Genomic DNA, 26,374 nt, shown 5'->3' on the forward strand with positions numbered 1-26,374 from the left:
TAGTCAGGATATGATGCACTACTTGTCCTCTTTCAAATTTGGCCATTGTGGGATCCCTTCCCGCCAACATTTGGGAAGAGGGCCAAGGCCGCTATAAATAGGACTTAGCCACCACCATAGAGGGGCATCTGATCCGGTCCGATCGGATCCACTCTCACCCGACCACCTTGCCATCTCTCTCGAGCTCAAGAACACCTCACCTCCTGAGGCCAGTTCATCCATTGTACTAGTTCATCCTCGGCCCTTCGAGGCAATCCACCAAAAACATTGGAGTAGGGTATTACACCGCAAGGTGGCCCGAACCAGGATAAACTACTCTGTCTCTTTGTCTCTTTGAGCCCGACGCACTAGGCTTAGGAGGATTACGAGTAGGCAGGCCGGGTAGGTTGAGATCTCCGCACGCACCCCAGAGTTTGAACCTTTAAAGGGTTTGCAGAACCCGTAATTCGACATTTGGAACACCAGGTAGGGGTGCGTCGGATCCTCTCTCCCGTCGCTCGTCCACGGCCACTCCGACACCTCCATGGCTGACGCACGTTGGGCTCGCGCCAAGCGCCGGGCCGCAGTTGCCGCTCGCGTTGCTCAGATGGCTCCGGCGGGTGATGGTTGCGTTCGTCGTGCTCCGTCTCCGGTGGCCAACAGTGCCACGGGCCCTACCGACCACGAGCAGCAAGCTTCTTCGCTGCACCCTTCGGTGCACCGCAAAGGGCGCACCGCCACTCCGTCACTGACCCGGGCAGCTTCATCCTCCCACGTGCGTCACGGCCCGGCGAACGTGCAGGCTGCTCTGCTCATGGCGCGGGAGCTCCTCCGCTACCGCCCGGTCGACGACTTCTACGAGGAGTGGCTCGAGCGGATCGCTGAGCTTGTCAGCGCGGCTGGGGGCTCTACTGCACCAGCCTGCTCCCTACCTCAGCAGCAGCCTGTCACGCACGACGTGGCTCACGGTGCACCTCCACCACCTCCAGCCCAGGGTGTCATCATCGAGCCAAGGCGTGTGTCACATCCCTAGTCTGGTATGACCTAGGCTAGCTAGCCATTTGTGCACCATATTTAAATTTCATTTAAATTTGAAATGAGGATTGGTGGAACCCTCAGAATCATTTTTGAAAATGACCCAAATAAAAATTTCTCCAAAAGGGTTCAAGAAAATGCTCATGTTGCCCTCTGAAAATATTGGACAGAGATAAAAATCAAAACAATATTTTTAGGAGCTCATGGACATTTTATTTTGGTCATTTGGATTAATTCGATAAATATTTGCATTGGAAATATATTTCTATATATATGAAATATGGCCCAAAAATTATGCCAATTATAAAAGAGCTCTGGAATAATATATCCAGCTCCTGCAAAAATTGGCATAATAAAATTAAATGATTTAATATATTTATTAAATCAAAACAAATGTCAGAAAAATTAGAAAAACAGAAATAAAAGGAAGGAGGGACTTACCTGGGCCTCCCCTCCCCTGTGCGGCCCAGTTGGCCGGCCCAGCCGACTGGCTAGCGCCAGTCGTCCCCCTCCTCGCGCCAGGAGGCCACGGGCGTGTGCCCGACGCTCGCCGGCACGCGCGCGCGCCACCTCCCCCCCCTGCTGGCCACCTCCTGCTTCCTTCTCTCGCCCTCGATGCCCCGGACGTCGCCACGCAGCTGCCCCGCACCGCTCTCCCTCTCCCTCGCCCTCCTCCTCTCCCCCTGCTCTCTCTCCCTCTCACCCGAGAACCACCGTCGCCGCCGACGGGCATCTCCGTAGCCACCGGTCTCCCCTCACCTCCCCGACCCGCCCAGGAGCTCCGCTTCGTCGCCAGCTACCTCCTCGCCGAGCCAAGCAAGCCGGAGTGCCCCGAGGAGCCACCATCGCCATCGTCTTCCTCCTCGGGCTCCGCCGTCCGCCGCCGTCGATTCGCCGTCACCAGGCTTTCCCCGACCCCGCTGTGCTGCTCTGCGTGATCGCGGTGAGCTCCGCCGCCGTTCCCCTCTCTTCTCCCTCCCGTTCCCGTGCCGTAGCACCGCTCCCCACCACGGCCGAAGCCTCTCGCCGCCGTCCATGTCGCCGCCGCCGTCTCGGCCCGCCTCCGCCCAAACCAAGCCTCCCTTCGCGCTCCTGGTGCCACGAGGGTGCCACCGGGCCCCTCAGGTGGCCTCCCCGTGCCCCGCAGCCCGATCCCGCTCGCGCCCGAACTCCGGCCGCCGCTCCGAGCCTTGCTCCGGCGAGCTCCGGCCGTCCCCGCTCCTTCCACTTACCTTATCAGATGCGCGAGAGCCCGGGCTACGCCCCGGTGCTCTCAGACGCCGTCCCCGTGGCCTGTGGCGCGGACTCCGCCGCGTCCAGAGGTCGCCGGCGACGAGCCCCCGTCGCCTGAGTCCTGCCAGGTGGGGCCGGCCCGTCAGGTGATTAGCTTAGTGCTAATCACCGTTAACTAACCCCCCTGACACTGACAGTGGGCCCGACCCCCCCCCCTAACCATTTAATTAAATTAAAATAACCCCTGTTAACCCCCTGTCACTGACGTGTGGGTCCCACACGTCAGGTTTGACCTGGACAGCCGCGTTGACCGCTGATGCAATGATGACGTCATGCTGACGCAGTATATAAATTCTGGATTTAATTAAATCAGGAAAATTCCAGAAATTGTTTTAAACTTCAAAAATTCATAGAAATTCAACCGTAGCTCAGATTGAAATAATTTATATATGAAAAATTATCAGAAAAATGCAATCTTTCCATCTGTACTAGTTTCATGCATGACAAACCAACCTATACATGCTGAATATGAGAAAACACATTATGGCATATATAAGAGACCTAATTTAGAAATGCATTTGAACCTTGGTTCAAATGGACTTCAAACCAATTGGACACTAGTTGCATTAGCTCAACAGCATCACATCTACATGCCATGTTCATGCATCATATTGTTGCATATGATTGTGTATTGATTGCCGGCACCGTTCCTTCTCGATAGGTCCTGCTCCGGAGACGTTCCAGAGTACCTGTCTGTGAAGCAGTGCCTTCCTTGTTGATTTACCAGGCAAGCAACCCCCTTGTTCATTTCGATAAAACCCTACTCTCTCGCTCCTGCTCTCAGTTATTGCATTAGGACAACAACGATTCATCTGCTACTTTGTGCTGCGGTAGTTGAACCCATTCCTCTGCATGACCTATCATTGCCACAGTAAATAGTTGAAACCCACTAGCATGTGTAGGAGTTGATTGAAGCCACTGATGTGTTCCTACCATGCTATGCCTGCTATTGCTTAGAGTGTGTCAGGTCTGATTCATTGGGAATGAATTGGAGTGTTACGATATGTTCTGATGCTGAGAGTGAAGTGTGTGAACACGATTTGGTAAAGGTAGCGGTGAGAGGCCATGTAGGAGTACATGGTGGGTTGTCTCGCTGGAACCGTCCTTAAGCACTGAGTTCTATGTATGTTGTCCAATGACTCGATACTACCACACATTGGGATCCTTAATTGACTCTCTCGGCTTATTAACCAACTTGATCTCTGTCCAGGAGTCGCAACTAGTTTCTGGTGTTTGTAGGTAGTGCTATTTTTCTACCAAGTGGCACCCGGCAGGGTGGGCTTGGGATAGACTAGGCACACGTGGCACGGTGTACCGAGTGGCACCCGGTTGGTGGGCTCGGAAACCCTGCTCACATCGTTTGGGGCCGTGAGCGACACCCCGGCCGGATCTCCTTGCGGATGGAACCCGAATAGGCGATAAACCTGGACTAGAGTCTTGTGTGGTTAGTCAGGTCATGGCCGACACCCTCGCCAGGCTTCCGCTTGAAGGTTGCCGAGATACATGACGTGTACATGGCGGTAAGTGGCGAGAGCGTGTGTGAAGAAGTACACCCCTGCAGGGTTAACATGATCTATTCGAATAGCCGGGTCCGCGGTTATGGACTTCTTGGATGCTTACATGGTACATAGACAACTTGAAGTGGATACTCTAAAATGCTCAAGACAAGTGTGAGTGCTATGGATGGCCTTCTCGTAGGGAAGACGGGGATGAATCCATAGTAGTGTATTGTGTGGTGATTAGTGGACTCGTGTACGTTGTTTCACCTCCAGAGTTTCTGGTAGTCGTAGAACAGGATAGCCACAGAGTCAAAGCTGGCTTGCTGCAACTAAACCCCACATTATCTCTTGATACAGATGCATGTATGATAGGATCTGATGTAAGTCTTGCTGAGTACCCTTGTACTCATGTTGCTTTATTTATGTTTTTGCAGCGGAGACTTCGGTCTTACTAGTGTTCTCGTGGACTTCGACTAGTAGCTAGTACCTCAGCTACGATCTTGATCGGATGTTGTAGATAGTCAGGCTCTTCAGCCTTTTTCATTTGTAGATGTCTGTACCCAGACATGTAATGCTTCCGCTTGTTGCTTGTATGCTCTGTATGACGGGTCTTGTGACCCCTGTTTGCAATAAATGCTATGATGGCTCTTCTGAGCCTTTATCTATATAATTGTTGAGTTATGCTGTGATGCCATGTTGTACAACACATACTTGCATGTTATGCGTACGTGTAATGTGTAGTGCTATGTGTGGGATCTGACTATCTAGTTGTTTATCTTTAGTAGCCTCTCTTACCGGGAAATGTCTCCTAGTGTTACCGCTGAGCCATGGTAGCTTGCTACTGCTCTGGAACACTTAGGCTGGCCGGCATGTGTCCTTCTTCGTTCCTGTGTCTGTCCCTTCGGGGAAATGTCACGCTTTGAGTACCGGAGTCCTGTTAGCCCGCTACAGCCCGGTTTACCGGAGTCCTGCTAGCCCAGTGCTACAGCTCGGACCCACTTGCTGATGACCGACACGTTCGAAGCTGGGTCATGGATGCCTGTCCCTGTAAGTCTGTGCCACTTTGGGTTTACGACTAGTCATGTCAGCCCGGGCTCTTTATCATATGGATGCTAGCGACACCATCATATACGTGTGCCAAAATGCGCAAACGGTCCCGGGCAAAGGTAAGACGGCACCCGTGGGGATACCGTGCGTGAGGCCACAAAGTGATATGAGGTGTTACATGCTAGATCGATGTGGCATCGAGTCGGGGTCCTGACAGCTTTGGTATCAGAGCTTGACTGCCTGTAGGTTTACCAAGCCAAACTGGTCGAAGTTGAGTCTAGAAAATCTTTAGTTATGTAAGGGAATTGATTGTGGGAAGGAACGTAAGGCTCTTTTTACTCCTTTACCTCATGACCTTCTGATCTGAGTCGTCCTATCTTTCCCACGGGGTTAAGGAACTAGGCTTTCTCTTCCGTCTATCAGGATCACGTGTTACTACTCCGTAGTCCCATAGGACTGGTTGATCAGAGCCATACCCCAGTTTTGAGTATTTCCGGTGTAGTCTGTTTAGTACTCTCCCAGAACCTTGAGTGGTGTTGTTGAGTTGTTGTACCACCCCATTTTTAGCAGGATGTCTCATTCTGAGCATTTTACTGCCGTTATGCTGCCGGAATTGCCCTAGGAGTTCGAGTGATACTAACTCCTTGTCCTACATTCTACAGTCCATAGTTGATGCTGATGCCGTCCTTGGTTCGTTTCTCAGGATGTCATCGGCTAAGCGAAGTTCTGTTGCTCGTAGCCAGAACCATGGATATGGTAGGGATGAGGATCCTCCTGACCAGCCTTCGTTGTCAGAGCTCATGCTAGAGATGGAGAGGAACAAGCGTGAGTCTAATCGTTTGTTGGCACGTATCGAGGAGAATACCGCACATCAGTTCAAGGGATCGGTGACCATTCATGATTTCATTCGCTTGCACCCACCTACTTTTCATCATTCCATCGAGCCACTCGATGCAGATGACTGGCTCCGTAGCATTACCCATAAGCTGCGTTCTGCGAACGTAGCTGAAGATGACAAAGTCACCTATGTCACATACCACCTGGAAGGTCCTGCTAGTCTTTGGTGGCAGAACTATGAGGCTATGCTTCCAGCTGGCCAGATTCCTACCTGGAAGGATTTCACTGAGGCTTTTCGCGAGCATCACATTCCCCAGGCCCTCATTGATCGCAAGAGAGAAGAATTCTGTAGTTTCACCCAGAGTAAGATGGCTGTTGATGCTTATAGCAGAGAATTCGAGAACCTTGCCCGCTATGCCACAGAAGAAGTGTCCACGGACGCCAAGAAGCAAGCTAGGTTCCGGAAGGGTCTCAACCCCAAGTTGCGTCGTGATCTCCACCTGCATCATTGTGATACATTCCAAGCCCTTGTGAACAAGGCCATCAATGCAGAGACAGCTCAACTCACTTACGAGGAGTCTCGTAAGCACACCCGTGATTTGGGATCTTCCTCCGGTTCTAGTTCCCAGAAGCGCCGGATTTGGGTTCCAAACTCCGCTCTTCCCTCCGGTTATACACCGAGGTCATCTCATGTGGTGCCTTCTCCAACTCCGTCGTATGTTCCACCCAGGCCTACTGGTAGACCGTTTGTCAGTGCGGGTCCCCGTCCAACCTCAGGGACTTGCTTCACATGCGGGAGGCCAGGACACTATGCACGTGACTGCTCTCAGACTAGTTATGCTCCACCCCAACCCGAGAAGACTGTTGGCTGTATTAAGCCATCACGCAAGATGATCAGTGTCAAGTCAGCCCCTACTGAACGTGGACGTGTGCATCACGTCTCAGCTAAAGACGCTCATGATGATCCAGATGTCGTTCTTAGTACACTCCTTGTCAATTGTCACCCAGCATCAGTTCTATTTGATACTGGAGCATCTCACTCCTTCATTTCTGAAAGCTATGCTAACTTGCACAACCTGTCATTTTGTGAAATGCCAACTCCGCTAGTTATCCAAACTCCTGGATCCAAATGGCAAACCTCTAGTGTAAGCCATGGTAACGAAATCCTTGTTGACAGACTTGTATTCCTTGCATCACTTGTAGCCCTCAAGTCCTCAGATATTAACATCATCTTGGGTATGGACTGGATGACAGCTCATCATGCCAAGATTGATTGTTACACAAGATCTGTTCAGCTTACACACCCATCTGGCAAGATAGTCACCGTCTCCACTAGAGTTGCAAAGCGTCAGCTCTATTCTCTTAATGCCAGCCCTCTTCCAGACCTTGAAGATATCCCGGTAGTCCGTGACTTTCCGGATGTCTTTCCAGAGGAACTGCCAGGTGTTCCACCTGACAGAGATGTAGAGTTCGTCATAGATCTTATCCCAGGAACAGCTCCAATCTCCCGGAGACCTTACAAGATGGCACCCTTAGAGCTAGCCGAGCTTAAGAAACAACTCGATGAGTCCTTGCAAAAGGGTTTCATCCGTCCTAGTTCTTCTCCTTGGGCTTGCCCCGTCCTCTTCGTCAAGAAGAAAGACGGTACGGACCGGATGGTTGTAGATTATCGTCCCGTTAATTTGGTCACGATAAAGAACAAGTATCCGCTTCCCAGGATCAACGACCTGTATGATCAGCTCGCTGGATCCTCAGTCTTCTCCAAGATGGATTTAAGGCTAGGCTACCATCAAATCAAGATCAGAAACGGGGACATTCCCAAGACAGCTTTTGTCACTCGTTATGGCCAGTACGAGTACACCGTCATGTCCTTTGGTCTAACCAACGCCCCAGCCACATTCTCCCGTTTGATGAACTCGATCTTCATGGAGTACTTAGATAAGTTCGTCGTGGTTTACCTCGATGATATTCTTATTTACTCGAAGAACGAGGAAGAGCATGCCGAACATCTTAGACTTGTTTTAGAAAAACTCAGAGAGCACCGCCTTTATGCCAAGTTCTCCAAGTGTGAATTTTGGTTGCCAGAAGTGACCTACCTAGGCCACGTAATCTCTGGTAAGGGCATTGCTGTCAATCCCGAGAGAGTTCAAGCCGTTCTCGATTGGACTCCACCTGAGACCGTGAAACAAGTTAGGAGTTTCCTTGGTCTAGCCAGCTATTGTCGCCGCTTTGTTGAAAACTTCTCCAAAGTAGCCAAACCCCTCACGGAACTTCTCAAGAAAGATAAAAAGTTCGAGTGGTCCCCACAGTGTGAGTACAGTTTTCAGGAACTGAAAAGACGCCTGACTTCTGCTCCCATACTTGTGCCACCGGATTTCACTAAAGACTTTATTATCTACTGTGACGCCTCACGACAGGGACTAGGTTGCATTCTTATGCAGGATCGTCATGTGATTGCCTATGCATCTCGACAGTTGCATCCACATGAGGAGAATTATCCTACACATGATCTAGAGCTTGCAGCCATAGTCTATGCACTCAAAACTTGGCGACATTACCTCCTTGGTAAACGTTGCGACATTACCTCAAGTATATCTTCACCCAACCGGATCTGAACCTTAGGCAAAGACGTTGGTTGGAGTTGATCACAGATTATGATCTAGGGATTACCTACACCCCAGGCAAGGCCAATGTCATGGCTGATGCTCTAAGCCGTAAATCCTATTGCAACAATCTCATGTTGCAGCAAGGCCAACCACTTCTCCATGAGGAATTCTGTAAGCTTAACCTTCACATTGCTCCTCACGGATTCCTTTCTACCTTGGTGGCGAAACCTACCCTTGAGGATCAGATCATAACTAGCCAGCAATATGATACGGGTATTTCTCGTATCAAGGATAACGTTAAGAAGGGAGTTGCTGGTAGTTTCTCTGTTGATGATCGTGGTGTTGTTTTCTTTGAGAATCGCTTGGTGGTTCCCAAGAAGCAACATCTTCGGCAATTGATTCTTAAGGAGGCGCATGAATCCCCTCTCACGGTTCATCCCGGTAGTACTAAGATGTATCAGGACCTACGCCAGAGGTTCTGGTGGACTAGGATGAAGAGAGAAATCGCAGAGTTCATTGCTAAATGTGACATTTGTCGTCGCGTTAAGGCAGAGCATCAAAGACCTGCTGGCACCCTTCAGCCTTTGGCTATTCCTGAATGGAAATGGGATAAAGTTGGTATGGACTTCATCACCGGCTTTCCCAGGACCAAGAGAGGGAATAACGCTATCTTTGTAGTCATTGATCGTCTCTCCAAAGTGGCTCACTTCCTTCCTGTTCGAGAGAGTATCACTGCTAGTCAGCTTGCTGACTTATACATTTCTCGAATAGTGTCACTTCATGGTGTTCCACTAGAGATCAATTCAGACCGTGGCAGTCTTTTCACTTCTCATTTCTGGGAGAGCTTTCCAAACTGCCATGGGAACCCATCTTTCCTTCAGTACCGCTTTCCACCCTCAGTCGAGTGGTCAGGTGGAACGGGTTAATCAAATTCTCGAAGACATGCTCAGAGCTTGCGTTATCTCATTCGGTATGGATTGGGAGAAATGTCTTCCTTTCGCCGAGTTTGCCTATAACAATAGCTACCAATCCAGCCTCAAGCAAGCTCCTTTTGAGGTTCTCTATGGACGAAGATGTCGAACACCTTTGAACTGGTCAGAAACCGGTGAAAGACAATTCTTTGGACCGGATATGATCCAGGAGGCAGAAGAGCAAGTTCGCATCATTCGTGAGAATTTGAAAACAGCCCAGTCTCGTCAGAAAAGTCAGTACGATCGTCATCATAAGGATATGACTTATGAAATTGGCGACCAAGCTTACCTTCGGGTTACTCCTTTGAAGGGTACCCATCGTTTCGGTATCAAGGGCAAGTTGGCTCCTCGTTACATTGGTCCTTTTCGCATTCTCGCTAAACGAGGAGAGGTTGCCTACCAGTTGGAACTACCCCCACATCTTTCTCGAGTTCATGATGTCTTCCACGTCTCTCAACTCAGGCGTTGCTTCTCGGATACTATCCGCGGAGTGGACCACGAAACGCTTGATCTCCACGATAACCTCACATACCGAGAGTACCCGGTTCGCATTCTTGATCAAGCAGAGCGTGTTACTCCACGTCAGAACGTCAAGTTTCTCAAAGTTCAGTGGTCTCATCATTCCGAGAGAGAGGCTACTTGGGAGCGAGAAGATCGTCTTCGACTGGAGTACCCCGCTTTCTTTCCGTCGACCCCTGAATCTCGGGACGAGATTCTGTCAAGTGGGGGCGAGTTGTCACATCCCTAGTCTGGTATGACCTAGGCTAGCTAGCCATTTGTGCACCATATTTAAATTTCATTTAAATTTGAAATGAGGATTGGTGGAACCCTCAGAATCATTTTTGAAAATGACCCAAATAAAAATTTCTCCAAAAGGGTTCAAGAAAATGCTCATGTTGCCCTCTGAAAATATTGGACAGAGATAAAAATCAAAACAATATTTTTAGGAGCTCATGGACATTTTATTTTGGTCATTTGGATTAATTCGATAAATATTTGCATTGGAAATATATTTCTATATATATGAAATATGGCCCAAAAATTATGCCAATTATAAAAGAGCTCTGGAATAATATATCCAGCTCCTGCAAAAATTGGCATAATAAAATTAAATGATTTAATATATTTATTAAATCAAAACAAATGTCAGAAAAATTAGAAAAACAGAAATAAAAGGAAGGAGGGACTTACCTGGGCCTCCCCTCCCCTGTGCGGCCCAGTTGGCCGGCCCAGCCGACTGGCTAGCGCCAGTCGTCCCCCTCCTCGCGCCAGGAGGCCACGGGCGTGTGCCCGACGCTCGCGGGCACGCGCGCGCGCCACCTCCCCCCCTGCTGGCCACCTCCTGCTTCCTTCTCTCGCCCTCGATGCCCCGGACGTCGCCACGCAGCTGCCCCGCACCGCTCTCCCTCTCCCTCGCCCTCCTCCTCTCCCCCTGCTCTCTCTCCCTCTCACCCGAGAACCACCGTCGCCGCCGACGGGCATCTCCGTAGCCACCGGTCTCCCCTCACCTCCCCGACCCGCCCAGGAGCTCCGCTTCGTCGCCAGCTACCTCCTCGCCGAGCCAAGCAAGCCGGAGTGCCCCGAGGAGCCACCATCGCCATCGTCTCCCTCCTCGGGCTCCGCCGTCCGCCGCCGTCGATTCGCCGTCACCAGGCTTTCCTCGACCCCGCTGTGCTGCTCTGCGTGATCGCGGTGAGCTCCGCCGCCGTTCCCCTCTCTTCTCCCTCCCGTTCCCGTGCCGTAGTGCCGCTCCCCACCACGGCCGAAGCCTCTCACCGCCGTCCATGTCGCCGCCGCCGTCTCGGCCCGCCTCCGCCCAAACCAAGCCTCCCTTCGCGCTCCTGGTGCCACGAGGGTGCCGCCGGGCCCCTCAGGTGGCCTCCCCGTGCCCCGCAGCCCGATCCCGCTCGCGCCCGAACTCCGGCCGCCGCTCCGAGCCTTGCTCCGGCGAGCTCCGGCCGTCCCCGCTCCTTCCACTTACCTTATCAGATGCGCGAGAGCCCGGGCTACGCCCCGATGCTCTCAGACGCCGTCCCCGTGGCCTGTGGCGCGGACTCCGCCGCGTCCAGAGGTCGCCGGCGACGAGCCCCCGTCGCCTGAGTCCTGCCAGGTGGGGCCGGCCCGTCAGGTGATTAGCTTAGTGCTAATCACCGTTAACTAACCCCCCTGACACTGACAGTGGGCCCGACCCCCCCCTAACCATTTAATTAAATTAAAATAACCCCTGTTAACCCCCTGTCACTGACGTGTGGGTCCCACACGTCAGGTTTGACCTGGACAGCCGCGTTGACCGCTGATGCAATGATGACGTCATGCTGACGCAGTATATAAATTCTGGATTTAATTAAATCAGGAAAATTCCAGAAATTGTTTTAAACTTCAAAAATTCATAGAAATTCAACCGTAGCTCAGATTGAAATAATTTATATATGAAAAATTATCAGAAAAATGCAATCTTTCCATCTGTACTAGTTTCATGCATGACAAACCAACCTATACATGCTGAATATGAGAAAACACATTATGGCATATATAAGAGACCTAATTTAGAAATGCATTTGAACCTTGGTTCAAATGGACTTCAAACCAATTGGACACTAGTTGCATTAGCTCAACAGCATCACATCTACATGCCATGTTCATGCATCATATTGTTGCATATGATTGTGTATTGATTGCCGGCACCGTTCCTTCTCGATAGGTCCTGCTCCGGAGACGTTCCAGAGTACCTGTCTGTGAAGCAGTGCCTTCCTTGTTGATTTACCAGGCAAGCAACCCCCTTGTTCATTTCGATAAAACCCTACTCTCTCGCTCCTGCTCTCAGTTATTGCATTAGGACAACAACGATTCATCTGCTACTTTGTGCTGCGGTAGTTGAACCCATTCCTCTGCATGACCTATCATTGCCACAGTAAATAGTTGAAACCCACTAGCATGTGTAGGAGTTGATTGAAGCCACTGATGTGTTCCTACCATGCTATGCCTGCTATTGCTTAGAGTGTGTCAGGTCTGATTCATTGGGAATGAATTGGAGTGTTACGATATGTTCTGATGCTGAGAGTGAAGTGTGTGAACACGATTTGGTAAAGGTAGCGGTGAGAGGCCATGTAGGAGTACATGGTGGGTTGTCTCGCTGGAACCGTCCTTAAGCACTGAGTTCTATGTATGTTGTCCAATGACTCGATACTACCACACATTGGGATCCTTAATTGACTCTCTCGGCTTATTAACCAACTTGATCTCTGTCCAGGAGTCGCAACTAGTTTCTGGTGTTTGTAGGTAGTGCTATTTTTCTACCAAGTGGCACCCGGCAGGGTGGGCTTGGGATAGACTAGGCACACGTGGCACGGTGTACCGAGTGGCACCCGGTTGGTGGGCTCGGAAACCCTGCTCACATCGTTTGGGGCCGTGAGCGACACCCCGGCCGGATCTCCTTGCGGATGGAACCCGAATAGGCGATAAACCTGGACTAGAGTCTTGTGTGGTTAGTCAGGTCATGGCCGACACCCTCGCCAGGCTTCCGCTTGAAGGTTGCCGAGATACATGACGTGTACATGGCGGTAAGTGGCGAGAGCGTGTGTGAAGAAGTACACCCCTGCAGGGTTAACATGATCTATTCGAATAGCCGGGTCCGCGGTTATGGACTTCTTGGATGCTTACATGGTACATAGACAACTTGAAGTGGATACTCTAAAATGCTCAAGACAAGTGTGAGTGCTATGGATGGCCTTCTCGTAGGAAGACGGGGATGAGTCCATAGTAGTGTATTGTGTGGTGATTAGTGGACTCGTGTACGTTGTTTCACCTCCAGAGTTTCTGGTAGTCGTAGAACAGGATAGCCACAGAGTCAAAGCCGGCTTGCTGCAACTAAACCCCACATTATCTCTTGATACAGATGCATGTATGATAGGATCTGATGTAAGTCTTGCTGAGTACCCTTGTACTCATGTTGCTTTATTTATGTTTTTGCAGCGGAGACTTCGGTCTTACTAGTGTTCTCGTGGACTTCGACTAGTAGCTAGTACCTCAGCTATGATCTTGATCGGATGTTGTAGATAGTCAGGCTCTTCAGCCTTTTTCATTTGTAGATGTCTGTACCCAGACATGTAATGCTTCCGCTTGTTGCTTGTATGCTCTGTATGACGGGTCTTGTGACCCCTGTTTGCAATAAATGCTATGATGGCTCTTCTGAGCCTTTGTCTATATAATTGTTGAGTTATGCTGTGATGCCATGTTGTACAGCACATACTTGCATGTTATGCGTACGTGTAATGTGTAGTGCTATGTGTGGGATCTGACTATCTAGTTGTTTATCTTTAGTAGCCTCTCTTACCGGGAAATGTCTCCTAGTGTTACCGCTGAGCCATGGTAGCTTGCTACTGCTCTGGAACACTTAGGCTGGCCGGCATGTGTCCTTCTTCGTTCCTGTGTCTGTCCCTTCGGGGAAATGTCACGCTTTGAGTACCGGAGTCCTGTTAGCCCGCTACAGCCCGGTTTACCGGAGTCCTGCTAGCCCAGTGCTACAGCCCGGACCCACTTGCTGATGACCGACACGTTCGAAGCTGGGTCATGGATGCCTGTCCCTGTAAGTCTGTGCCACTTTGGGTTTACGACTAGTCATGTCAGCCCGGGCTCTTTATCATATGGATGCTAGCGACACCATCATATACGTGTGCCAAAATGCGCAAACGGTCCCGGGCAAAGGTAAGACGGCACCCGTGGGGATACCGTGCGTGAGGCCACAAAGTGATATGAGGTGTTACATGCTAGATCGATGTGGCATCGAGTCGGGGTCCTGACAGCGTGAGGCACCACGGCGTGACCCTCCATGCCAGGCACCTGCGCGTGAAGAGGTGAGCTGCCAGGTGGTGCAATGGCCTCAAGGAGAAGCATGAATGCTTCCAGTGCCCCCATGTCAAGCCCGCGTGCCGCCACAGGAGGTGGCGGCGCGTGAGCACCAGGACCAAACTCCACCTGCTCGACAGGCCCCCATGGCCAGAGCAGGATGTCGCGTGTTCACCTCAGAGCTTCACAACGTCATCTGGTCGAGCAAGTTCGAACCTGACCTGCCTCCATGCTAGGACGGCACCGCTGACCCCACCGAGTTCCTGCAGCTCTATGAGCTGAGCATCGAGGCGGCTAGCGGCGACGAGAAGATCATGGCGAACTAGTTCCCCATGGCCCTCAAGAATGGCACGCGCTCCTGGCTCTTGAATCTCCCCGTAGGATCGGTGTCTTCCTAGGAGGAGATGCGCGGCCGCTTGATCGCCAACTTCTCGGGCACTCGCGACCGCCGGCCGGCCGCGGTGACCTGCGACACATCAAGCAGCATCCAGGAGAGACCCTGTAGAAGTACATCCAGCACTTCAGCATCGTTCACCTCAAGATTCCCAAGGTGTCAGATGAGGCCATCATTTCAGTGTTCACTAATGGTGTCTGTGACGTCAAGATGAAGGAGGAGCTCACCATCCACGAGGACCTCTACACATCCCTGGAGATGTTCAACATGGTGAACAAGTGTGCAAGGCTGAGGAGGGGCGCCTCTCCCTCCTCGAGCTCCCTGATGCTGAACCAGAAGACAAGAAGGCCAAGGCTAAGATGTGAAGCGCAAGGGGCCAGCTGTGCTCGCGGCGGAGCCAAAGACGAAGCGCGGCTGCGACCATCCCGAGTCATCCAAGAGCAACTGACCATCCTGCGTCTTCCACAACGTCCACAACCACAACACCAACGACTGCCAGGGGCTCAGGGCCCTCCGTGATGGGCGCCTCGGTCGACGCCCCGAGTGCAACGATCGAGGCTACGACCACGGAGGTGGACGAGGTGGAGGATGCTATGACGGACGCAATCATCCTTGGGAGGACCGTTGGCAGGGTGAACCTCGCGAGGGCACTTGGAGGGAGCAACCTCGCGAGGATCGGCCTCAGGGCAATGCCGGCCTCCCTCCACTGCCTCCACCACCAAGAAGTTCGCACGCGAGGTGAGAGCGGCGCTCCCCAAGCCTAAAGCAACTCGCCCGCTCAGGTGGTCCAAATGCGCCATCACCTTTAGCTCCTCACATCAGCTTAAGGGCGCGGCCACTGCCGGCGCGCTCCCCATGTTGTGCTCGCCTGTCATCAGCAACATAGTCGTCACCAAGACTCTCATCGATGGTGGAGCAGGGCTCAACGTTCTCTCTGTTCAAACGTTCAACAGGTTCCAAGTGTCGTACTGCCAGCTTCAGCCTACCAAGCCATTCTCAGGAGTGACCAATGGTTCCACACACCCGATAAGGCAGGTCTGCCTCCCTGTCACCTTCGGCAAACGCAACAACTACCACACCGAGCTCATCGACTTCGATGTCGCCGACATTCGCCTGCCGTACAACACTATCCTAGGGTACCCAGCACTAGCCAAGTTCATGGCAGCAATGCACCACGGCTACAACGTTCTCAAGATGCCTGGAAGCAGCGGCATCATCATGGTCGCTTGTCAGGAAAATGACACAGTATGCTCCCTCGAGCACGCCTACCAGGCTGCAGCAGTCGAGAACCCTAAAGATGAGGGCGGTGTCCTACCTCCTAAGGTTGCCCCCAAGACGAAGAACCTGCAGCTGGGTCAGGGATCTCACAAGGAAGCATCACCCGATGGCACCGCGCTGAGCCTTGCATCCCCGGACGGGGCGCCTTCACCTATCGCATAGGAAGACGCGCCCGGCGCCCCTCTCAGGCTGGGCTCGGGGGCTTTCCTCTGGAAATCCTCGGACCTAGCCAGTCTCACAAGGGAGGCGCTCGGGCACCATGTGGAGGCGTGCTTCAGCACACATTTCTCAGGAGAAGGCGTCAGGCAGAAGGCGCCAGGCATTCAGGAGTTCATCAGCGAGGCAATCGAGGAGATTCAATAGGCAAGGGTTTTGCAAGGCGGTCACCGCCTACCGCGAGGCGCGGCTCATTGCCCTGGAGAGGATAAGGAGTTCCGCGTCTACATCGACATCCCAGGGCTCAACAGGGCCGCATCTTGGAAGCTCTTTTGGCCGTCTCGTGTTGGCCGATGCGAGGGTCCGCCTCACAGCTACGTTCGCATGCCCTTCGACCTGCCGAGCGCGGCTGTGGTGTTTCGGCGCTGCATGTGGGACGCCCTGGAGGCTCGCGAGGCCAGGCACCAGGCGACCCTGGCTGAGATGGAGGTGCATCTTCAGGATCCTCCTGGGCCTCCTGGGCCTCCCGAGGCTCGGGGCCAAGGCGGCTCATGAGAGACGACTCCAGCAGCGCGCGTCTTCTACTACCCCGACATCTCTTCAGCGACGGTACCAGGTGACATCTCTCTAGTTCGTTCAGTTTGGGGGCACCCCATGGGCTGCATCATTCCCAAGCCGTGTGGGTTCGTCCCCGCGGCGTGTATTGTTTTGCATTCACCAGAGTTGTCTAACCATCTTTCATGAGCTTATCTATAATCATCACTTCGCGGCCTTGAGCCTTAACCACCTCGCGGTCTCCCGACTTTTGCTGGCTTGTCCCTCACTCGCCTCGATGTATGGCTACACATGTCGGCACGACGCTTGTGCTCAGGTCCTTCCCTGCAACACTGACAAACCCAAGGACCGAGCTCTGGCTCACGACCCGCCTCGCGCAAGCCACCTCACCAGGTCATCGGTGCCTTCGTCTTTCGCCAGGGGACCTGGGGCTGACAGTCCAATCCGCAGGGGTTCTTGACCTCTCAAGTGATCTAACATGTCAGTTCGCCTGAAGATGGTTCACGAGCCGGTTAAGACGATCGCTTCTTCGCCTTGTGAGTCGCTTGCACGTTAAAGGGGGGGTCCCGAGCACCGCGCCTTGGGAGCTCCTACTGGCTCTCCAGCCCTCACCCCTGGCCTTGACAATAGCATCATGACCTGGCATACCAGCGGAGTAGGGTATTACACTGCAAGGTGGCCTGAACCAGCATAAACTATTGTGTCTCTTTGTCTCTTTGAGCCCGACGCGCTAGGCTTAGGAGGATTGCGAGTAGGTAGGCTGGGTAGGTTGAGATCTCCACACGCACCCTAGAGTTTGAACCTTTCAAGGATTTGCGGAACCCGTAATCCAACAACATGCAACAGTCAGACGTACACATGGACGCAAAAACACGCGTGATGCCCTAATGCTTGCATGTCCGAGCACAGGATGGAACACACAGTCACAATCAAGTGCTCAACCTACACGTGCATGCACAAACATACTCAGCCGGGGTGCGCTAGTGATGGTATAAACACCGGGAAATGTACATATTGAGCACGGTGAGTGTTTTATGAAGTCCACTGACGTTTTACAAATATATAGTGACAAACAGTGTATTTATCTCGTTTCAAATTAAGCCATATTAATGGGAAAGGAGGCAATATGGACTAGCATTACTTTGTTGTGTCCGTTAACTTGCCAAACGAGAAGAAGCTTGCAGGACGGGAGAAGCTTGTGCGCGGTGGCTCGCAGGACAAGGAGAAACTTTTGACTAATGCAAGCTCTCCCTCGCTCAGGCGGTGGACGTGCAACAGTTAATTCGGTGTTAGATTTCCAGAAGCATACATTGTACTAGTACCATTATTGTTCGACTTCCCGAAGAGGCGAACAGCCAAGCGCAAAGTTTACTACTAGTACTACTATACAGGTATGTACTTCTAGGAACCGGATGGTGGAGCATTCGCACTCTTATTTTATTTTAATATATGATAAAGCAATCTTCAACACATTTGGCTCTCTTCGAGGGTTCTTGCTTGTGATAATGGAAGTTGATAGCATGGAACACTCGCCACAATTCTCGCTTAATTCTGGCTCCTATCCTGTTAGAAATAAGAGCGCTCGTTAATATTTTCTCTTCTTTTTGTTATTCAGCGTGTAAACAGGCCAGCAAACCTTGCGGCGCATCTTTGTGCGAACCGTGCTTGCTGTACTTTGAATGTGACTGAGAGCTGGCTTGATGAAACACCACGCTTCCCTCTTTTTTGCGGGGTACCTCGCTTCCTAGTGACCAGTCTCTTGGCTGATCGTCCTAAGAATGCTTATATATATGAATAAAGCTCTCTCATTTACCCGCAAAAAACATTAAGCCATATTAAGCGGAAAGGAGGGAGTATGGACTAGCACTACTTTTATGTGTGTCCCGTCAATTCGCAGAACGAGGAGAAGCTTGCAGGACAAGGTGAAGCTCGCTTACGCCCTATCCGTCTTCCTCAATCCTGGTGGCTCATAGGACGAGAGAAGCTTTTGACTAATGCCACCTACCCTTGCCTAGGCGGTGGACGTGCAACAGTTCATTCGGTGTTAGATTGCCAGAGGCATACATTGTAGTACCATCATTGTTTGACTTCACGAAGAGGCGAAGAGACAAGCACAAGGTTTAGTAGTACGAGTAGTACTACTACTAGTATACAGGTACTAGGTACCGCATCGTGGAGCATCTGTACTCTTATTTTATTTTAATCTCTAATAAAGTACACATTTATTCGGGCGAAGTGCGGAAAACGGCACCCAATAGTACTATTAAAAAACATCAAACATGTAATGATGATATCGATCAACCATGCTCGAATATATCTTGGCCTTGTGCAAGCCCGTCTATGTGTTCTTGCTCCTTTCTCTCAAGGAATGGTGGGTTAGCCATTTTGCCGTCAATTGAGATCGGTTTGCTCACACTCTAGTCCCACATGTCAGTGATATGTCAAGAGAAAGTGTGTTGACTGATTGGACATACGCGTACTTGGTTTTGCACCTTCATACTACTACTCCCTCTGTCACTATTTAAAGGGAGCGCTTCATTCTCATGCATTTCTCTCCATGCATTTCCACCACCAGAGAGATTTTAGACGCGTGTACGCGGAGTGGAGTATGTGCATGCATGTGTGTACCCGGGGTGGAAGCACTGCATGCATGTGTGTACGCATTATTTCCTCTAGTAATAGACGTCGTGCTATAACCACCAATGCTATTTTTCAGGCTGATCGCTAGTCGACTTGGTCACAGAGATTGTTGAAGTGCACTCTATAAACAGTGACGGAGGGAGTAGTACGAGTGGATTCTAAGAAGAGTGTATTGATGGTTGCTTCTTCCAAGCAACTTATAGTGGGAAAGGTGGGGCATATGATTTGACTGCTCGTTACTCACTATTAGTGCGGCGCAACGACCAGGCTGAGTCTCCCATGCGGTTGTGCACTACTCCCTCCATTCTTAAATATTTGTCTTTCTAGAGATTTCAACGAGTGACTACATACGAAGCAAAATGAGTTAATCTCCACTCTAAAATATGTCCATTTGAAATTTCTAAAAAGACAAATATTTAGGAACAAAGGGAGTTTAATTTTGTGCATGCCACAAGGACCCGGATGCTGAAGAGGCTTCTGGCAATGCTATCAAGCTTCCAGGATTTGTTTACATAATTGACGTACTATACAAATAATTTTCCAACAACATGAAATTGTACAATCCTCCGAGCTTTCAGCTTTTGTTTCGTGTCTCTTGCCATGTCGCGACCGGTTTTCCGGGTATTAAATTCCAGAAAATGGCCGTTGTGCTCACCAGCCCCAGGATAACTGTTAGCTGATGAGGCACTAACTTGATACAGAAATCCAAAGCAAAATACAACATATGTAGTACAAGACCATTCTGGCCTATGAGTACAACAAATGGTTTCTAGTGGTTGATGGCGGGAGCGGGTTGTGAATCGTCAGTGTCTATGGGACTCCATTTCCCAACAGCTGACTAGGTTAACTCCTATCTTCGCGAGGCTGCTATCACCATTGCTTAGGTTCCGAGGCTGCCATCACGGTCGTTCCTCTCCGTGCAAGAAATCTGGCCAAGACAATAGCCAGGGACAAGCCAGTGAGTACTTTGAATGTACTCGCAAACATTATGAACACGGGTATAATATAAAAACGAGGGTTCTGAAATATTTTATGCTCACGACGTCAGACACAAAAGATAATAAAAATACTGATGCACGCAAGCATGTTATTTATGAATGTGCAATAACATAGTAGTATTAAAATTATGAAATAAATAACAAGCATGCCACAGTCGGGCATCTTAGCGACACCACATAAAGGGCTTTGAAAGAAATGCCGCAGTCGGGCGTCTCAGCGACACCACATAAAGGGCTTTAAAAGAAATGCCACAGTCGGGCGTCTTAGCGACACCACATAAAGGGCTTTAAAAGAAATGCCACAGTCGGGTGTCTTAGCGACACCACATAAAGGGCTTTAAAAGAAATGCCACAGTCGGGCGTCTTAGCGACACCACATAAAGGGCTTTAAAAGAAATGCCACAGTCGGGCGTCTTAGCGACACCATATAAAGGGCTTTAACAGAATCAATCATAGTGAATATCCCGGAGGTAGAACCATCCCAGGGATATTCGATAATACCAAAAATATCACGGGTTAGTTCACAACGAAAATAATAATCATAATTATCACAAGTCACAAGTCGTGATTCCAGTTCTGGTTTAACAGTTTCACCTCCGAAGACCGACACTAAGACCGACACTTGACCCATCCCAGACTGTAGTCCTTAACCATGGACACGGCTATTCGAATAGGTTTAATCTCTGCAGAGGGTGTACTCTTTACCCACGAGTAATGGATTCCTTTAGTCCATCGGGACTAATTCCGTCTACGGTTTTTTAAATGAAAACGCACCTGACTTGCACACACCAGCTTAACTCACCGGTGTCTGGAATCACCCACGACACTCGTTAAGCAAAACTCTAAGTGGGGAGGCTACAACCTCGATTAGCATGGGATCACAAAATTTATACCACGCGCAAAACCGGGGAAGCTACCCCCTCAGCTACAACCGAAAACACCCATGCCCCCTGACCGGATGACTGGCTTTAATCCATGGCCGTGGTACCCTCATCCCGGCCCCTCTGTACGGTGTGTGCTAGAAAGGGGTTGACAAATTACTGAACCATACTCTACTTGTTGTAGAGACGAGTGGTAGTACGAAACAAGTATGGGGGTTACTGGAACAAGACTCGATCTACGGTCGACTCAGGAGGTTTATAATTTTCCCTGCATGACATGCATAACAAAAATATTTCAAGCAACAGAATCACCGCTCACTATACCTCACTATGCCATACCGGACATAACCGTCCCGACGGAGATCGGCGACAACTCATGCCTACCCAAGGCAGAGGTTTTCCTGGATTCCTTCCGGCATGCATGCAAGGCACATGAGGATGATTATCATCACAAGTGTGTTCATTTCCAACATCATGGAAATCACTAATATGCATTCATGCATATGATCATATCACATGAAATAACAAGTTCTCCTAAATGAGGTGGTGTTATAAACGTGTCAACAAACACACCAAAAATATTATGCCGGGGTTCAGAATGCTTGCCTTCAATGTGTGGAAAGGCAAGGTGCACTCCAAAACTTTTGAAAGTTTTCTTCTCTCTCTCCAAAGTCCTATTTTAAATGAATTTGAATTAACACACAAATTCAAAAACAGCACAAAAAGTTGTTTGAAATTTTTTCAAATAAATCTTAAAATAAACTAGGTTAAATTTGAGAGAGGTAGGAAAAAGAATCAATTCATTTGGAGTTGTATTTAAAAAGTTATAGCCAGTCAAAGTTTAGTCAAAAATCTGGTTTTAGAATAAAACAAAAAAGAAAACGATTTGAATATACACGTACACGTCGAAAGCGTATTTTGGATTTACGCTTCCACTTACTCCAGCATGGACAGTGCGCGTGTCACTGACAGTGGGCCCGCCTGGCCCACTGGTCAGGTTTGACCAGTCTATCTCTCCCTCCTCTTCCTCTGCCCGAACGGAGGCGAGGCAACGGCGATCATCGCCGGCGAACGGCGGCTCCCCGCGGGCTCCAGAGGGTCGGGATGGATCCGCAAGACCGGGGCGGTTCCTCCGGTGGTCGAGGGAGTGATGGGGATGGAGGGAGTCGTCGGTGACGAGCTTCGCGGCGGCCGGCGGCGGCGGGAGTAAAGTGGTTTTGGGGCTGTGGTGGTTCCCGATCAAAATCGAGCAGGGGGAAGGGTTCACGGGAGGAAGAGAAAGCTTCTGGTGGAGAGAGTGGAGAGGGGGAGGCCCTGGTGGCGCCGGAATGGCCGGGGCAGTGGCGGCGACTGCGGTTGCCGGAGATGGGGAAGGAGACCTCCCCGAGTCGATTGGCTGCCAATGGGGGTCCTAGGGAGATGGCTTGGGACTGCCTGCGTGCGGGGATGAGCTCGGGGCTCCTTGTATAGGCGATCGGAGTCGGTTCAGCGGCGGCCGCGGATAAGGTTGCCGGCGACCGTCTTTCTGTAGCTTGGGCGATGTGGCGGCGACGAGCGCTAGGGGACACGCTTGCGGATGAGCTCGCACTGCTCTGGGAGGCAGGTGGCAAGCGCTGGCGGCTTGGGCGGCACCGACCTGGCCGAGACGCGCTGCGGACGCCGGCGTGCCGCCAAGAGCTCTGACGGCGGTGCTGTAGGCTGCCAGGGCGGCTTGGCGCGTTGCGGTGAGAAGGGGAGCGCGTGGCGTGGCGCTACAGAGCGGGCAAGAACCAGGGGCGCGACGTGTCGGCTCGGGCGCGGCACGTGCAATACGCGTGCTCTGCTCGCGCCCAGAGCACGCATGGAACGTGCTCGACGAAATGCCGGGGCATGCTAGGGGTCTCGGGTGAGGTTGGCAAGCAACAGAACTAGATTAGTGATAGAGGGAAGATCAAGGGACAAGGTGGTTTGGTCAGGAGACCAAGTTCACAATGTAGACTTGAAATCATGCCAAATCTGGCTATGCACTCAGGGTGTTTGTCAAAATGCCAAGGGCATCTAGGCAAAACTTGGGGTGGCCAAAGTCTCAAGATCAGTGTCTCTTTGGATGGAAGAGAGGGTGGTGAGGTTAGTTTGTGAAAAGCACAAACTTGCTAGTGCAAGTTTTGCAGAACTTCAATTCTAGACAGGAGGTGAATGGCATCATTTCATGAACCAAAAATGATCCAATGGGTGCATGCTCCTGGATTTAGGGGTTTAGCATGGAGGACTACAAGTAGGAGAAAGCTCATGGGTAAAGGAGCAACTTAAGAAGTAGTTGCTGTACAAATCCTCAAGTTGGACCAATATGGAAAAGAGGATGATTCACTCAAATTTTTCAAATAACATTACTGTTTTTTTTTGCATAAAGTGGAATCATATGCTGCTACTAACATCCCATAATTTTGGTGGAAGCTAGAAATAAATATTTAAATGAGTTGCAGTGCAAAATTGTCCTCTGGACCAGATTTGAAAACTTGGTGTAGAACTCAAAATATTTCATGAATAAAAGATATTTTTGCATAAAAGTGATTTTAAAACATCACCTGACATCTCCAAAATTTTGTTGAAATTTTAAGTGAATTTATCAAATGGTTGTAGTTCAAATATGGCCATATAATCTTGGAAAACCATTTTTCAAGAAAATAAAGATCAAGCAAATTAATTATGTAATTAGTTCTACTAATAAAAGAAAAGTTTTTCTTGAGAGGTTAAACAAGTCCAACAACATATTTGAAAAGTTTTCTTTTTGGGGAAAACTCCATAATAACAAGAGAGAAAAATGGTCCAAAAATCAAAAGGGAGCCCAGAAAATAAAAAATTTAATTTCCTGGCAAAATTTTAATTAACAAAACAAGGTTAAAATTTTGGGGTGTCACATGCCATCCATGATCTTTCGGAAAAAAATAAAAAACTAACTTTCCTTGCTAATGCATCTCAATGATCAGCACATCAGAGCTAGTATTTACACCACAACTGAAGACAAGGTTGTGAGAAGGTGTTAAATTAAAATTGATCCATGCTTTCATTGGCAGCAACTTCCCCCCGGCTCTGTCTAAATCAACAACGCATGTTGGGAAAAAAGTAGCTGTCAGGAGCATGCAACATTCCGATCATTTTGTGCAGTTCCACTAAAATAGAGCTGAGCATCCCTGTTCCAAAGATATTAAGTGTGAGGACTATTGATGAAACAATAAAACACAAATAGAAGCCGGTCACCTTTGCAGTCTCTCTTAAGACTAACTAGTTGGAGAATATTAGGCTCGAAGTTGGATGAGGAGGATAGAGAAAAACCAATCTCCCTTTGTGCAGTCGCACTGAAATGTGGAGATGTTGCCCGTGTGACATTTTAGTACAACTGCACAAAACACTCTTAAGAAAAAAATGATTTGTGCAGTTCACCAAAAGGTCACAATAACAACGAGGTGAAATGGATAGCCCTATTTAAAAAAAGAGGTAGAAAGGAAACAATTATTGGTCAATAACAGTTGATGACACATACGACGACAAAAAAGAAGCATATTCCTTATCTAAAGGAAGATAACAACACAGTTGTGTTTATCTAAAACGTTGTGAGGACGAGATTGAAATATGGAAAGTACGCTGGACAAGCTAAATTTTGGGCAAAGAACTAGGAAAGATCCACATGCAAGATTTTCCACGTGCAGTGACATGGGAAGATGGGCAGTGGAGCAAGACCGGAGGGGGTACATGGGGGTCATCGGGATGTAACTAGGAGAGGGGCGGTGGGCGGGATTTTGCCATACTATGGTAGCGAGCAAGTGGCACAGGCCCTACCGCGCTGGAGCTTGGTCAGAGAGAACGGCGGGTACCGCAGATCGGACATGTTGCCTCAGCACCGTCGAATGGAGAAACGATGCACATCCTCCATTTCCGCTGGCAGACGGGATGCAGCCGGATTAGTGACCAATGGTGAGAGAAAGAGAGGCCACCACCGCCCTGTGTAAGATACTCTGAAGAGAGACAAACCCCGGCAGGCAGGATCCATTGTATATAGTGGAGCGGACTACCTTTTTCTCCATAAAAATTGTTTTATATTCTATGTATGTGCCATTGAGCAATATAACTTTATTTCAAAATAACGCGCCAACGCATCAAGTTGAACTTTGTTTCGTGCACATGTGGTCACGACCTCTATAGGTAAACAACCGCTACACGCGCTCAAATTAGCACGTGGGCAGCCATTTCATACAGAAATGAGCTCCATCGTGCACCCGCGCAGGTGTGTCTGGGCATGAAACGTGAGTACGTGCACCTATTCTCTTCGTGTATGTACACCACCTACGTGGGTTCGTCTGAGAGAGATACAAGCGTAGAGAGATATAGTGTGTAGGTTCATGAGTGGTTTTTTGGGGGGGCGTGAGAGATAGACAGGGAATATGTGTCGATGATATTTCAATCAAAAAATGTAACATATGCAATGTGTGTGAAACAAAGGCCTGGATATATCATATATATAGAGGGATCGGTACACAAGAAGAGAGTGGAGGTATCATCGGCGTGAGGTATCCGTAGAATCAAAGAGAGGGATGATGTGTGCGTGTGTGCGCGCGCGATCGATAAAGAGTGCCATTGAATTTGTGTGTGCCCACGTCAAATATATAGGTAGGCTGGCCTACTGGAATGTGAGAGGGGACATGTGCAGTTTGTCTCTGTGGCATGGATACCTACCTACAGCGCTCGACTATCGGTGTGGGGGGGGGGGGCAGAGACCGAACTATAGAGATACAATGGCTGGTATGTGTGTGGAGGAGGAGACAGATCTACCTTATGTATTGAGGGAGATCGATCAGCATCCATGCATATGTGTAGGCGAGGAATAAGGTTGGGAGAGAGATAGAACTAGAGTGTCAGAGGGGTTGGTGGTGGAGTTGCTTCTCACAAATGGTGGGAGAGGCTTGCTAGACAGACGGAGGGCATGGCTGCAATATCAATAAGAGAGGGGATGCCTGCCTGTGTGTGCACGTGCGTGTGAGAGAGGGGTCAGGAGGCATGCACGAATGATGAGGGGGGACAATATGGTTGTGGTACGCAGACGTAACTACATAGGAAGATCATTCATCCTTTGTCGGAGAAAGGAGAGATGTAATTTGTGAGGTACACCGATCGATGCGTGGGGGAAAATAGTTAAAGTTGACCTAGGTATATGTAGGGAGATCGATCGGTATACATGCATGTATGTGTTAGAAGCAAATAAGGCCTAGAGAGAAGGATAGAGAGAGAGGGATGCAACTAGGAGCTGGGGCGAGAGGCATACTATATCGAGGGGGGAGGAGTGTGCGAGTACGAGATCGATGAGAAGAGGGGCGGGAGTGAGGCAT

This window comes from Triticum aestivum, chromosome 7B (assembly GCF_018294505.1).
Source record: "Triticum aestivum cultivar Chinese Spring chromosome 7B, IWGSC CS RefSeq v2.1, whole genome shotgun sequence".
Classification (NCBI taxonomy): Eukaryota; Viridiplantae; Streptophyta; class Magnoliopsida; order Poales; family Poaceae; genus Triticum; species Triticum aestivum.